The sequence below is a fragment of the Bombus pyrosoma genome, linkage group LG12 (assembly GCF_014825855.1).
Source record: "Bombus pyrosoma isolate SC7728 linkage group LG12, ASM1482585v1, whole genome shotgun sequence".
Lineage (NCBI taxonomy): Eukaryota > Metazoa > Arthropoda > Insecta > Hymenoptera > Apidae > Bombus > Bombus pyrosoma.
The window spans coordinates 7,686,770-7,701,867 of NC_057781.1; positions in this window are offsets into that span (position 1 = coordinate 7,686,770).

The following is a 15,098-nucleotide window of genomic DNA, read 5'->3' on the forward strand; positions in this document are numbered from 1 at the left end:
TAAAAGATCTGCCTCCCTTTCCCTCTCTGTCTCAACCCTTTCGACGATCGAAAGATAATGCGCATAGTCGAGCAGATCTTTTATCCTCTTTCTCTCGCTTCGCGCGTTTCTTTATTTAGGTATTATATCTTTTCCTGTTCGTCTTCCTTATAAACGAGATATTTTCCTCGCTGGCTCGATCACTACGAGCCGGATTAGAGAACAAGAACGACGAAAAACTCGGAAAGGAGACGCGAGTTTTTAAATACTTCAACTCGCTTCCTCCGGACAGAAATGAAATTATTAATCCAATTAAATGAGATCCTGATGTTCCCAGCCTGCTAGCTTCACGAAATGCATTATCGAGTGGATTAATTGGTGGTTGAATCGCCGATTAGGTTCCTCGTTCAAAATAGAACAGTAAGCTATTCTACTCGATTACGTCGAATTCTTTCGAAAAGGACGACGTGTTCGTTATCAGGCGAATGAATTTTTAGAATCTATAGATACTACTCGGAGAATTAGACTGCAGTTCGTTAAAGTAAAAATAACGACCAGGTTCATAGGTTACCAGAGGTCATAGATGTCATCAGAGGATTGGTAATATTCTGACACGATACGCGGTTGTTTCGAGTCGCTTTCGACCCAATTTTGTATTTCTACCATTAAGAAATCTTGTAAGCCAGAAAACAAGGTTGAAATGCAAGGTTCAAATAGAATTTCCTTTTTTTGAAACGAGTTCGTTTAATTATTAATTATCCTAGTATTCGATAAAAATAGAGATACAGATACTTTACTCTGTGTATCAATGCTTTATCCTTTCAAGTAGAATGTTCAACGATATCGTCAGACATGCAAAGCAAGTCTCTATAAAAGTTATCCGAAAATCAAAGGAACAAGTTACTGAAACATATACGAAGACGTTTCTTCGGTATATTTCTAGTAACTTGATTACGCGTTTAGCCGTTAACTTACTTTGTGGCGTAGGATCGCGGAGAAGCTACAGCTCCATAACGTGGCCACGTGAAACGAAAGTCAAAGAGAGAACGGCACATTCGTCGTTCGATATTGTGCTTTCACCGTACGTTTCTTGAATTATGCAGCGCCATCGGTAACTGTGTAACCATAGCGTCGCGTCGTTTCGTTCGATAGAAAATAGAAAACTGGTCGTTCGAAGCCAGGATAAACAGTGGAACAAATGTTCGAGAGGGTGGCAAAAACAGGCATAGACGTGCATTTGTGTGTCATAAAATTCAACCATTTTCGCTTCACGTTGCAGAGAATCTGTTCGAATATCGAATCGCGATATACACGCGCGTAAACTCTCGCGTTGGTTGAAATAGGACGATCTTTTCTCGATGGAAAAAAACAGAACGGTGTAAAATTAAAGGTGTTGAATGATTACGCATCGTCTTAACTTTGTTCAGTCCCGTCCAACGATAATTTTCTCTCGTCGGCCAATTTTCCACCGTTTCTGGTCATCGGTGACCGGAGCGCTTTAACTTCTTACAATTGTAAAAATTGTACGAAACTTGACGGTTTGGGCATTTTGAAAATAACCGATAAATAGAAGATACTTTGAAACAAAAAGTGCCCCATTGAACAATTCCACATTTTTATTGGAACATTAATAAAATAAAAAATGAGAACGAATCTTGCATCTAACGGTGCACCGTGTTTGCATCCATATCTTTGAGGAGTAATCTACGAATATTACTATAAACACAGCTTGGAAAATAATCGTAAATGCTGTTTTATAATCGTATAATTGAAGTTAGAAGTGTGCACATACCTTACCATTATACATAGAACGAGCAAATACCGTTTACTAATATCTTCTACACGTTTCAACGATATATTCTGCACGTTTTGCCTTACGACGAAACAACGAATGCGAATGGTTCGTCGAAATAAACGAGGCCTTGTTATAATACGTCGCTATCGACTCTTAGCAAGACGCCACGTAAGATAAACGGTCCATTGGAGAAGAATGTTGTCTTTCATCGTCAATTTATTGTTATTTTGCAATTATATGCTTTGAACAATAAAAATACTGCCGTGGCATTCTGAGCGAAACACGAGATTTCGACGTGGCAGTCAAAGTAATATGTACACATGTGCACGCATCGAGGGAAAAATGAAAATCGAGATACACGTAGAATTCGATCAGTGAGAGGAGAATGCGAAAAATAATACTTCCAGCCTTGTACGAAACGAATGAAATTACAGTAAATAGCTAGATACACGTTCGTTGGTCGATCATTGCCAACGATGTTGTGTCGGTGTTGAAAGATCATATTTTCAATAAAATGAACGATTTCAACATTTCTGCGATCTACGTTCGAATTAACAGATAGGATATTGGCAATCCTGTTACATTTCAGACTACGTTCAACCGGAGCCTGTAACTGTGACAACGAAAAGGAGAAGATACGGTGACTGGCATCGTCGCTGGTAATACGTCATCGTACGAGACATCCGATGGACGTTATTGGCACAGAACTACGTTTAAAATATTCGACGATCGATCAACCGAGACCGATCGACGAGAAATTTCCACGTGGTAATTATTCTCGGGCGTCGACTTCGTACGCGGAAAATTACAGCGAGTTGAAATTTTGCGAACAAAACGAACTAGCGTGGAAGCCCCGCAAAAAAGACAGAAACGTAGAATTAAAGATTCTCATCGTGAATAATATCTAATGGAATATTTTGCAGTCACTGCGTTGCAGCTAATTAAGCGGAAAGCTTTGCTCGTGCTTTATCGTTTGATATCATTCGCCTAGTTATAACCGTCGAGTGGGAACGGCCAGTAATTAAGTAAGATTGATTTTAAACAGAGCGTGCGTATCGTTTTCAGCCGCCAGCTATATTAATAACGGAAACACAGGTCGGTTCCATCGACTCGAAACACAGGATAGGAAAACAAAAGGGATCGTATTTGCTGGAACGTTCACGCAGCGGAAGTGTGAAATCGGAGTATCAAGTGATGCCTGAGTAATTGCTCAGAAAGAATATTTACGACACGGAAATTTTTCTTCGCCTCTGTTACCGCTTCCTCCTTCGATTACCCGCGTTTAAGATTAACAAAATTTTGCCGATTCGAACGCACGGTCGTATGTTCGAATATCTTCATAAAGCGCCACTGGGTGTGCGTTTTGTGGGCAACGGAGGAGGAAAAGGATGAAGAGAAGGAGGTAACTTGGAGTTTGGAATTTCTTAAATATGATGCAGAAAAGTTCTCACGAGAAAATATATTTCTATGCTACTTTCCCAGTTCGATGAATAAGTTCTTTCTTTTCATCTTCTTACCTATTTGTATATTCTTTGCTAGATTCTTTGTTTGATCGATACAAGTTACTTACGGTAGACGAATACAGATGACGATGATTCTAGAATGCGGAACAAATTATTCAGGAAAATACGCATACGCTTTCACAACCAATTACTAATTTTAAAGTAAGTTTCATCGATGGGACGTGTATGGAAACTTTCCAACTACGAGTCTGATGGGATTTCGTGCTCGCAGGATAAAGCAAAACAGAATACTAGTAAATCCGTGCGTGTAAAATGGAGTTTGCAAAGCGTATGGGACGCGTCGAACGCAAGAAAATGTCAGCCATTTCGTTAATGCGGTACGAACAGCTGCTATTTATCAGCGCGAAAATGGACAGCAAAATTACTTCCTCCTTGCCAACCAATCTCCAGGTTAATCGAGCGTTCGCTATCCACGAACAATTGTACGGGAGCATCGAAATTTTTGACCAAATTACCGATCTTAATCGTCATTCGTTTAAAATCATTAAGCATTTCTTTAGGCTACCTCATCTGCAAAATCTACGAGAAACTAACTGTTCGAAACTCGTTATCTCGTGCTATTAAAAGGTTATCACCTTTCGCCACATATAGAAACTTCGAATTTTAGTATCAAGAAGATCTAAACTTGTCGTTACTAGTTTCCAACGTTTAATTTTTCCAATTACTTCTCTTTATATGTCCACGGCGCTTAAAATTCTCCAAAAACTCCTGCGTTCCGAAAATCCTCCTGCCTCTTTTTCAAGAAAATTCCACGTTCATCGAAATTTCTCCTTTTAAATTTTAACCTTGCAAAGTTCGCCCAGAAAATTCATCGTTCCCCAAAAACCTGTAAAGCGTTTCCAATTTTTCTCGTGTTCTTGACATTTTATGATAATTCGACGATACGAATACAACGTCCGTAGACATCTACGAACGAAGTAATTGAATATTTAGCCAGATTTAAAGATGAGAGAAAGGAACGTCGGCTGTTTGAAAACAAAGCGCAACAACTGGTCCGACAAGTATTTTCTTCTTCAATTTGGACGAGATTTGGTGCGCGGTGTGACGCTCGAACCGGCGATATAAATCTCGACTGGACAAGGGAGAAAGATCAATGCGGCGGTTGCGAATTGTGCGGCTTCGTTTTACGAGAAATCACGGTTTACCAGGGTGCATCACGTTCCACGTCTTTATTTTTCATCGTAGGAGGCATCGATTTGCCTGCTGACACAGCGTGTTGGTATTCAAAGCAGCCGCGAAAGCACAGCTTTCGACTCGTTAAGTGGCCGCGCTCCACTTTACGGCAAGTGGAAGCCTGTGTCGGAGGTGTTGCTCAGGATAAACTGTTTGATACCGTGTAACGCGTCGTCCAAAATTACGTGTTATTTGATAGCCATCTGGTCTCTCATCGCTCCTTATTTTCCTCTTAATCTTTTCCTCGACCTGCTTTTCTTAATTATTATACGAAGTTGGATAAACTATAGCGATCGCCAAAGACTCCAATTAAATCAAAATTAGACTCAAACTAGGCTCACTGACAATTATTTTAAATTACAACTTGACAAGAGTGCAACACCTATGGAAATCCCTAGGATTTAGATTTGTCGATTTCACGGTTATCAGAAGTACGTAATTTTTGTTTAAATTAATGGTGATTTTTATCGAGATGGGCGTAGAAATCGTGTATCTTTAATCTCACAAGTTACTCTCTTTAATATTTTCATTAACTTTTGCGTCAGTCTTTTCGATCGTAGATGCTTAGAAAAAGATACGATTCGCGACTAACAAGATTCTAATATCTTCATCGCGTATCTTATTATCATTCAACGTGTAATACGTGTACTACGAAAGATGGCTTCTTTTTTTTAGCATAGATAACGATCGGTTTGTGGAATTTAACGGTCGACGTTGATTCGTCGAACACGAATTCCAAAGAAAAAGCTTTACATGTGTCGAGCTAATTACAAATTGATGATATCCGATCGATAGCTGTTGGTAGCATCCGTGAACGCGGTATAGAGCGCGAATAAGTGACAAGAAAAAGATTAAACTACCGTGATAGCAGGTAGTTTAACGAACTTCTAGTTGGCCAGCTATAATTAAAGTGCCAAGAGTAGTGGATGCGTGTTTGATGCGTTGCAGACACGCAAGCATGTTAGGACCAAGATTAATTGCGATAAAAATGACACCAAGTTATAATTAAGACCTTCTCGGAGAAGTGGCTGCGGCGTCCGCGAGTTCCAGCTGCAAGTTACGCTTTCGACTCGGCGTTTAGACTTCGATCGATGCCTCGTACATTCGCGAATATTTCCTTCGCGTGAACTTACATTCGCGAAAGATCGATCGGCCCTCGCGCTTTCCGCGTTCTCTGAATCGACGAGGCAAGACAATTGCCGAAGCTCGTTCCAGTATCTCGCGTTATTTGCATTTGATTGCGATATTGCCGCGCGTTGCCTCGGATCGCATATTTCGCTAGCTCCCTTCCTCCCCCCCCCGCCATTTTATTCATCGATCTTCAGTTTCTTTCTCAAATGAAATTTCGCTTCTGCGTTCTCCTCGTTCGACGCGATGCATCTACGTACGTGATGTGTATGTTTGTGTGTGCGACCTGAATTTAACGTGAATTCTGATAAAAGTAGGTTTTCAGAGGCCATTCTGATAAGCTAGAAAATAAAGCTGAAAAGGTAAATTACGACGATTTAACGGAATTAGAAGCAGGCTGGTAATTAACAATCCCGTTTCCATGTAAATGCAATCCTCTGTATTTGTAAACGCGTTAATGAGCGGCTCGAACGTGCCACGAATCCTTCCAGATTTGTCGCTCTCCTCGAATCGTTCGTATTTCCATTTACTTGGACGATCGTCCTCAAAAAACCGGATGCTGCGGTAATCAATTATACCGTGTCCTTGGTTCACGTTCACAGTTATCGACGCTACAAATATCCATTGGTTCTTTAATCGTTTTCACGAAGCTGCGGCGAGCTTTAAATACCACGCTTATACGTGGACGGTGGTCGTGAATCATAGTGGCGTAAATCGGTCCATCGATATTTTTGATGAAACAGCGTTCTGTGTTCGCCGTTATACAAATTTCATGGTATTTTCCTCGGGTTATGAAAACGTATCGCGGCAAACTTTCTACGACTAACTGTCACAACGAAATTACAAATGAATTAATTATAAAACCAAGGGAATGATATTTCGAAGAGTCGAAATACGCGACCGGATCCTCTTTCTCAAAATCTCGACTCGCATCATTGTGACTATCGATTTATCACACGATCCAGCTGGCACAATACCGGAGAAATAAATATTCCAATCACCAAAAATCACCAGTATCTCGTGTTAGGTTTGTTTTACATTCGCAGCTTTCGTTTCTCATCAAACATGTTTCTTTTCGTCATTAATTCGCAACCTTGGTAAAAATTAGATTGCCAGGAATTCACGATAAGTATGACACATAAATTCTATGAAACAATGTCCTCTGTCGAATGGATTGTACTTTTGTCATCGTACTTAGGCGTAAGGTAATTAAATTTCTCAATTAACTGTACTTCAACCCCCTTTGACTACAAGCATTAAGACATTAACCCCTTGACTACAGGTGTCGCGGGACTGAAACTACACGCAGTGCCGTGAGCAATTTTAAGACAAAGAATCGCTGCAACTCATCCTGCTAATTTAACTTGCAGTAGTTATTATTATTCGTATGATATATTCCATAATTAAAATCGCAGAAATATGCACGTAATGACCTCCCTCGTTAAATTAAAAATACCTTTCGCAAACATGTTTTTAATAACGTTGACAGTAATAACGAACGAGACTGTAAAAATATCTAATGTCTCTTCTCTCGCCTCCTTCGATACATGGTACATACTTTTTTAGGTATCTCTTATCGTCTTTTTTTCCATGGATTACCTTTGCTTTCATTTGGAATAACTTTTCTTCGTTGATAATACAAAATTGTTTGCAAAACGATTCTTCTTTTTAACTCACGGTTTAGATTACAATTAATCGGTGCTGCCTCCCGTACTACTTCAATCACCCGTCAAGATTGGGCACCTCTTATTTGCAATAGAAATAACGAGTAAAAATAATAAGTAATTACTTTTTCTTTTATTTGGATGAATTTTACATTGAGAATTTCATTGAGAATTATAAGTAAATAAGTAATTACTTGAAATGAAAGAAGAAAAGAGTTTATTCCAAGGTAAGAATGATCGCAGAAACATAAATCCGAATATCCTATTGGAGAAATAAATTACTTTCAACCGGTAATTCCAAATAATAATGGAAAATAAAAAGCTTTTCATATATGTATACACATACGATAGACATTCAAATTATTGCAAATTATTCGGAATATATTCGCAAGTTATTGATACAATTGGCAATTCAAACGTTTCATGAGAATTGTATGACCATTAATTATAGTAGAGAAAGGAAAAAACAGTCGTTCAACTGGACCTGATGATGGAAGACGAGCACTTGTTAACGAAATCAACCATGTTTACAATGTACAATATGAATGCCAATGGCATTATGCACGTACATTATTATACATATATCTGTCGAACACAAATCGAATAAAATTAATAATTAAAATAGGCCATCGGAATATGAACATTACGGCAGGTGTAAACATCGCCGACGATACGTATCACCGGAAATCTGTGATTTTGGAACGGAGAAAATTAAATATCAAATATTAAATATCAAAAAGTCTAGTAAATATCAAATATCTAAATTCCAAATGAAGCAACAAATAAGAAAATAATTTATTTTTCAAATACACGATTACTTGAATCGAAATCATTTAATGTAAAGTAACAGGATAATTAACAAATGAAATAAACATTTTATTTGAATAACCATTGGAATAAAAGTTTATTTCGATAATGCCCCAACATTATTCTAGTATTTAATAGTCTAACAATCTGAGGTTCCCTACGATTTATAAATAGTTCGTTTATTTTGAAAGTGGCGTAAGTTCATTCTCCTTTATTTTGAAACACCAAAGTGTTTGAAGTTCTGATAAGGTCTCCTTGTAGTTTGTTCGTGTCCCTACGTATTTATGTAAATGTAAATTCATTATGCAAATAGTTTTTCTGAGAATCAATTAGGCCGATATAGATTCTCAGGGTGACGAATGGACTTACACATTTAAAATTACTGAATCGTGCAATTCATTACATTTGAATTATTCAGAATTTATAAATGAAACAAAAGTGAATGAATTAAAATTATTGTATCATTATGTCAGAGATTGTCCATTGAGAAAAGAAAGCGAGATAGCAATGATATAAATATAATGCTCTCTACGATCTTAGATTCGTGCTTCGATACAACCCAATAAGAAATGTAAAACTATCGTTCGCTTAACAATACTTCAAATGCAATTATTATTGCGTTTAATTGGAACAATTTAATCGGATAAGTGTCAGAACAGTTTAGGTATTTAAACTCGTTCGTGTCCGTAAATGCAAGGTACAAGTGAAATACCGAAGTTAGAATTACACTCGCTATGATAGATTTGCTCTTAATTATTATTGATGCGTCGACTTTTTGATCAGGACACAGATCACAGAAAATTGACTCGTGTCAATTTCGAAAAATAAACGATTATGCAATTCCATTTATTAACATTTCAATTGATTAAAAAAAGAAAAAAAAGACACGAATATCTCAAAAATTAATTCGCAAATTCTTGATAAACAAGAAGTTTACGGTAAAGTGAAAATTTTTCGTTTTCTCAATTTTCTTTCCAAAAATTGAACTTACACCGCTTCCGAAATAAACGATCCATTTCCCTCTTCGTTGTATTAGATACGATTGCTGAAAGCGTGGTATTCTTTTGTACGAATAAGTCGATAGCATAAAGTCAGCTTGTTAAGCGCGTTAATATTTCTTATGGGAGATGAAAAACGCATGGCCCGTACGAGATACAAAGAGCCGTCGTCAAGGGGTGAATACAATTCCAACAGAATATTCAATTATACCCTTCTGTCTGGCTCTTGCACGTACATTCTTGCTTCTACATACTTGGCTTAGTCAAAGACGAAGCAAGTAAATTATTCAGCTACCACTTTCTATCCATTACGATACGTTCCTTTCATTTTCACGCTTTTCGATGCATTATACGCTCGCCCAATGGAAATTCAATTCTCTTCTCTTCGTTACCTGGCTCCCTGTTGCTCTTCGGCCTCGGGTTGTATCCAATTTGGAAAACTGACGCATCGACGATCTTCTTTTATTCCCCGATATTTCTCTCTTCGAATCGAAACAAAGGGGCGATGAGAAACGGCCGGCTTGTTAGTAGAAAATGACATTTACAGGAAAAAAGAAAGGAAAATAGCAGCAGTTATAGGAAGCTGGACAAATTAGGAAAAACAAGTTACGAAATAAAAGGAGTTGGCGTTAAACGTTTAGGAAAATGAATCGCGCTACTTCGCGTTTAGTAAGTACAAGAGGGCAATGACGTGTGAAAACGCAGTCTGGCCAACGCGTCTCGAAATAACGCGTTAATTAAAACAAAACGCGAACGTTACAAATAGAGCGTAACATCTTGTTGCCGCTCGCGTTGAACCGACGTATTTCGTTCCCCGTGTAACGAGAGAAACAACAATTTCGCCAAAAGAACGTCGGTAGATTAATTTCTCTCGTTTCTTTCGTATTTTCTAGCATTGCCAAATAGAGAGAAAAACGATGCTCGATCTTCGCGAGGAATACGTTCCTTCTCTCTCGTTTCTTCCTGCCGAGTTTCTTTGGATAACGACGAATCGCCATCCTAACTGAACCAATTGTGTCCTCGTTTTAACAAAAATTCACGATAGACGAGTACAATGTTCCCCCGTAAAATCAAGTTTGTTCAAATTATCTACGATAATTCCGCGCGTCGCGTAAGCTCGTCGAGTTTCCTCGAAAGATCGCAATCTCGTTCGTCTTGCGGCGAACCGGTACGGCTGCGATTCAATGTACCTTGGATCTCAAATTTCTTGAAGTTCCTGCCAGGCTTTGGAAATCTAGAATGGATTCCATGCGACAGTATGCAAGCCGCGCATCCACAATTCATCCTCGACTTTCTCGAAATCCTTCTCGACTTTGAAAAATCTAGATTGAATTTCGGATAGTAATTCACGCAACTTTCACGATCCATCGTAGATTTAAAATATTTTTCGTGAACGAAGACTCGATTTTGCGTATTAATTTTCAGAGATATACCGCGAACGACAGATTCCAAATTTCCTTAAGAAACGAGATGTTTAGTCCTAGAAGGAAACCTGCTGCTATTTAATACTCGATTTACTCCGCACGCTTCGTTCCACGTCTCCCTACTTTCTTCTAATTAAATCTTAAGAGGTTCCGTTATCTGTTACGTTGAAAGAAACTTCAGGAAAAAAAAAGCTACGCCCAAAGATCGCTACTATTTAAAGCTCGATCTACTTATACACCTCGTTCCACGGTTCCTCCATCGATCGCATCTCCGTTCTTCATCTTCCTGCGAATCTTCAAAGATTTATCGATCAATCGTGTACATTGAACGTGCCTACGACGCGTCAGAAAAGAAAAAGTCAAACTCGAAGCTTGTCGTTGCCTAACACCGAATTAGCCTACGCATCCCATTGCACCCAGTTTCTGCTGCCCAACGACGACTCTCGTTCGACCGTTCCAAGCAGAAAATTAGCTCGAGCAGATCGACTAACGAGTAGTATAGCTGTTCGTTTGGTTCACCGTACGTACGCCTCTCTCTCCTCATCGCGGAAGTCGACGCACGAACGGCCGTTTTCTTTGGCGTAGCCACGCGAACGTGGTGCAAGGGTGGCAAGAACATGGAAGTGAAGCGAGTTAGGCGGAGGGAGTGGAACGAACGAAGGACAGGGACGTCAGTATTGACCCAGTTGGTGGCGCTCGCTGTTGCTTCACCCTCTGCAAACCCCCGGCGACGGTGGCTGCTCACGCGGTACACCGACAGAGCCCGCCAGCTACGTCTGTGTGCGTGCGTGGCCACGCAGCGTGTGCAAAGCCGCGCAAAGTGTCACGTTACGCAACCCTTCACCCCCTCCATAGACAAAGACATTGGTTAAACGAGGCTACACGCAGCGTTCCCGGTGATTCTCGCGACTTCCTCAAAGGAGCGCCCCTCCAACCAGGGGATGAAACTTTTCAAGGACTTCTACCCGTGACAAAGGGGCGCGAACCAGGTCTGTTAAAGCGACCAGATCGACGTTTAAACGCGAACGATTCTGCGTTTTAATTAGCCTTTGTAGTGCTCCGCGTCCACGCTCTTTCGCTGTGCCGTGGCTCGCGAAAATTTTTAAATACCCGGCATAGAAAATCTGCGCGCGTATGCTACGCGAGTTTATCATATTACGAAAGTAATTTGTTATATTTTGGTATCGTTGGAGCGAGCTGATTAGGGAGATACAACGAACAGATAGATAATGCAGCTTGATAAGTGGTACTAATTAGCGAGATAGAGATCGTTAAATATCAACGCTGCTTGTATTAGAAAATTACATGGTAAATAATCGATCACCGCTATACAACACCGTAGTAACTAAGGAACTTATTAAAACGTATTTATATGATATAAATTTTGCTTCGTGATTTAATCGAACATCGCTTCCTCGATTTTAACAGTGCGTGCGTAATTGGAGTACCTTGTGCGTCGATTATTGACTTTTCCAATGAAGTTAATTATTGTAACGAACCGACTTCGTTAAGCATCGATTTCTCATAACGTGCTCGGGAAATCAACTTTTTCCTCTATTTTTTTTTATCCCACGGGATATTTTGAAAAAATACCGGGCTGTACGTTGTATTCGTAGAAATTATATTCTCCGGTTAACACGTGTATAGAGAGAGAATAAATTTTCTCGATGGCAAGTTGCGCCTTTGTTCTGAGTTCGCGGCCGGTGAAGGGAATCCTATTCAACGGTTTGAAAAGGAAGTTCTTCGCGAGTAGATCCGAACGTTGTAAGTTCTCCGGACGAGCTCGCAGAGTTTAAAACGTATCGGACATTGTCCGTAGTCTGGCAAAATTAAAAAGGGCACAGTGTCCGGCAATTAAGCGAGGAGCATCGAAGACACCGTGAAAATTGTATTACAATTAAACGGTCATTTAATAGACGCGACATAATTGCTGTCCGTCTGGGTGTTCTTTGTTAGTTTTAACGAGGAAACTTCTTTCCGTTGCAAGTTGCAAGTAACGTGCCGCAAATTATTACACGATGAACGTGGATACATTATAGAATAACAGAGTACCGTTCAGAAGCTCGTTGCATAATTTATCTTCGTTGGCATAGTTCATTCTGTTGGATGGAATATAGCGCCGGTCGGACGAGTGCATTGCGTCGATAAATAAAAACCGAGACGGTTAAGAAGAAATAACAAATGACAGACAAAAGGAACGTGGCAACGGTTAATACTACAACTGTTAGATTTGTCCAAACGACCAATTTGTAGTTTTTCCTTTCTACTGATCCAATACAACGACACATGTTTCAGCGATCGAACGACCTTTAACGCGAATAACGATCGAAACACCGATCGTATAGACAAAACTTGTTCATTTCGTCTCAAAAGTTCGCGTAGAATCGCGCTAAAATAAATAGATGCATCGACAGAAACCGATGCTGTGTACTATGGCAAACATATACGTACATCGTAAGATAGCGTCGCTTTGATCGTTATAACTTATATCTGAATACGTCTGTTGTAATGGAATTGTACACGTAAACATAACCACGCGCAAGAACGATCTGTAGATGGCGTTTGTACAATTGAAAAAAAAAAAAAAAAAATTTCGTTATTTTTCAGCCAGACAGAGCGTGTACAGGTATGGACAAAAGCTTGTTTTTTTCTCCCACGTCATGTATTTCCTTTCATATACGTTTGATTTTGATTTTTTTGCTATACGTTTTATACTTTACTCGCCGATAGTTCTACCGTTTCGAACAAATAAATCGATAAATCCAGAAACAAGGATGTTTTTAGTGATAACACGTCGCGACATAGTTCACGCATGCCGACGATCCAGTTAATTAAGAAGGAAACACGATCACGAGACTTACGAACGAGGTTTGCCGTTGGGTAGCGTTGACTGTTAAGTGGTTCGCGGAGATGGCACCGGATACGCGTAACTTCCGCTATGGGAACTAGTTCGCGAAGAAACGGAGAATTGACGACTAAGCGATCGAAATATCCTATTCGTGCTGCTGTCGATCGGAAGAGAACATTTTATGTTAATTAAATAATAAATATACCGAGCGTAATAATTAATCTCTTCCGAGCGTAATAATTTTATATCTTTTCCAGAAATTTTAGAATCGGAGAACAATTGCAAATTCAACAAAAATTGTAAGGTTTCCGTATCTTTCTCTTTTGTTTCATTCGAACGCCGGCCATAGGAATTTTCTACGAACGTTATATAAATAACGTTATATGAAACACTTTGAAATTTCATTATCGATGTAACGAGACACGACTGTCGATATTACATTTTGGTAACGGTTCAGGTGAATCTAAAAATATGTATAAAAATTACAATACTTGCTGTACGTAGTAAAAACGTTGGTACACACGATGAGCATAAAGTATATCATTTTAAGCGTATAACAAGTCGAAATACAAATAACCAACTATTTAAATTCTTTTGCGTTCTCTGTGAGGTACATGCTCGTATTAAACATCATGCAACGTCCATATCTATTTGCAAATTTGCTTCAAACTTTGAAACATCTTATTACTCAGCGTTAATGAAATTTTAGAAATTTTTGTACAATATATAGGATATAGGATAAGAGGTTTCTACGATGTAAGTGGTCGACTAGTAGTTTCGTAACTACACAGTTTCACATAGCGAAGACGATTTTCATCGAGACGATTGGAAACGTTGAACAATGGAATTCGTTTTTCACACGTACATGGAATTTACGGCGGTTGGAAACTACGTAGACATGATTAATGAAGCTTCGGTATTGAATTATTCGGAACAAACAGCAGCGCGTTTCAGACAACGTCATCGTTAAATCTAAACTAATTTGCTCGGGGGATGTGGATGAAACGCATCGATTGAAAAACCCGCAACGGGAAGCGGGCAACCCGAGAGAATTGAATGGACCTTGACTAGAGGATCCGCAAACCATTCAACGAATGCAAACCGAACGATAATTTGGCAGCGAGGATGTATTTATTTTCCTTTCCTTTTCATCGTAATGCGTTCTACGATCGACATTGAAACATTCGTAGTCACGCGCCCACGATATCTCGTTACCGCGTCGGTCCTTTGTCTCTCGCGTTTCATCTTTCGCATTCGTTCATTTTTATTAAATTTTCTCGCTCTTCGACGAATCGGCGCGTCGATCGCGATAACGATTCGATAACGACTCGGATATATATTTCCGCCACGCGTTAAACATTCCACTCGGCCGTCTAACGTAATTTCGAAGTTTCGTCGCAGGTCACGTGTCTTTGAATAAATGTTTTTTTCGGAGCATTGCGTGACATTTTTTTAAACCACCCCATCAGCAGGGGAAACGTAACGCAAACATCGCGAGTTGGAAAATATTATCAGTTGTCCGGAAATCATACTTCCTTGCAGGCTTATGCAAAATGTAAGGAAACTTGTATTGTGAGAGAACTTTGTTATTCAAATTGCGATACTAAAAGGACGCGCTTAAAAGATTGCAGGGTGTCTCAATGGCGCAACCGTTATCAAGAAATCAACGTTTCGAAGCGACGTTGGAAGTTAACTTTAGAACACAAACGTTGTTCGATATCCTTTCGACACAAATATTTGCAGAATCTGCCGTACTCAG